We start from the raw sequence: 2,293 nt of genomic DNA on the forward strand, positions 1-2,293 counted from the left end.
AAAACAACAACTAAAATGCCCCATACAATATCAGATCCATTACCCACACAGAAACTAATTTTAAAAAAATATTGAAATAAAAAAATGGAGCTCGTCACAAAGTATGACAATGGCTCTGAATGTTAAAGAGGGAGAATTTTTTTTGGAAAAAAATTAATATGGTTTATAGCAGTAATCCTCTTAAATACTTGAGGCTTTGCCAGCTTTTAGCTAACAAGCTCTGTTATTAACGGCTGCAGTGCTCCAACACTCAAAGGATTATTGTCTAAGTTTGCTGACAATGCATTGCCTACTGACCAGTTTCTAACATGCAATCTGTTATTGTATTTCACAAACCAGATCAATGCTTAAAACTGCTTGAAGCATAAAGTCTTGACTCTCGCTCTCACTCTTTCCTTCCCTCCTGCCTGATAAAATAAATAAATAAGCAAGCAAATAAATAAATAAAGTTGCATCGCTTCACTCTCTTTTTTATCTGTGATTAAAGGCTATGATTATTATCAGCGAAGTTATCTGGCACCATTTTGGGGTTTGGGGTTTGATCAAGCAAACTTGAAAAGAACATCAAGCTTCTCTCATACGCACACTATTTCTTTCGCTCTCTCTCTTTAAATTTACCTTTCTTGATTTAAAAAAAAAAATGGGACAGAACTGTCAGGAAGCTGTCTCTCTTCTCCTAATTCTTAATATGGAACTTCTGACAAGTATACAGATTTGCCTTAATTATTTATTCATTTTATTGAAAGTGTCTTCATCTGCTTTAAATTTCTAATAAGTCTAATTTAAATAAAGAGAATCCTATTTGAATGTTGATTTCACATTAAAAAATCCGGAAGGTGGCTGTAGATGCACAGTCAAGGCATTTGGCACGAGCTCTTTCAATGAACACATTTCTTTTAAGCAACCCACTACTGTATTTTACTATAACCTAAAGATAGGAATGCACCAAGTTGGGTGCAAGTTTCTGTTTAGCAAATACAGGTCATCCACCCTGCAAAAGAGCAAACTATGTCAAGTTTCCCCTCTTGTCCACCATGATGTGTTAGAATGGAAATGCATGATGTGGCATCACAACATTGGTGATGCTCTTCCTTATTCATTTCCACAGGGTGTAGGCAGGGAAATGGACAATGTGATGATATCGCACCACATGTTTCCATTACTTCACATTATGGGAAAAGGAGAAGGAACTCAGAAGAGGGCTGCCATTTTGTCAAATCAAGCTCTACCTTTAAATATCCAAATGTGGGGCTCATTTGGCTGTAGAACTTTTAGGCAAAAAGGGGGGGGGCAGCTGTTACTCATTTGTTGCTCAGAGAAGCACATATCACAGCAAAGTGCCCTCATCATTATGCAAACAGCAGTATTCTATCACCCAGAAAATGCTATTCTGTCTTTTTATGCACCTGTTAGTCCTCCGTGTGCCTGGCACAGGTTAAAGGAAATCTACACATTGAATGGCAGGTAAAGGCACACCTCCTGCCCCTGCCTGAACATCACACACTCCAACTAGCCCCATCCGCATATGGACACAGAAAGATGGGGGGGGGGAATCTATGCACATATATTCACGCTGCTGCTGTTAAATTTCTATAATGACCCCCGAAACACATAGCATAACCACACACACAATCAAATGTAGCTTCCCCTACAGATACACTCAACACATACATGAGGATGTCAGGGCTGAGGAACTGCATGATGGGGGCAAATGGAGAGAGGCAAGCTGAAGTCAGGGAGGTAGAAGAAGATCACACCAGCTGCCAGGCAGTGGTTGCTTCTGGTATGTGACTATTCCTTAGTCCTTAGCACAGAAGCAAGACAATCATCTGTTTCAAAGGCAAAGCCCTATACCTGACCCGAAATTATTCATAATGTAGATTGGAGGCAGAGGGGGAGTGGAACCATACTGCTCCTTCCCCCTCCATTCTCTGTCTTCAGGTGAGTTGCCACCATGGGCATCAGGAAGCCTCCAGTTTGAGTCTCAGCTGGGACTGGCACTACCCTCTGCATCTGAGAGGACCTCCTGGGGCCTGGCAAGAAGATACCTAAGTAACATAACACTTCAGAACATTGTTATGCCTATATTGACCATGCATGTGCAGAAAGGCAGGCTAGAAGATGTCATCATATGGTTTGGTTTAAAATATCTCTCTACAACAACAGGCAGGCTGTTGTTGTAGAGAGATCCAGACTGTTATCCATCTATGAAAAGGAAGCAGGGGAGGATAAATATGGGAAAACATTGGAAAGCTGTGTTTAATTCAGACATATTGGCTGTATAATCACAGTT

The sequence above is a fragment of the Podarcis melisellensis genome, assembly GCF_964234715.1.
Source record: "Podarcis melisellensis genome assembly, chromosome: 4".
In the NCBI taxonomy this organism is placed as follows: Eukaryota; Metazoa; Chordata; class Lepidosauria; order Squamata; family Lacertidae; genus Podarcis; species Podarcis melisellensis.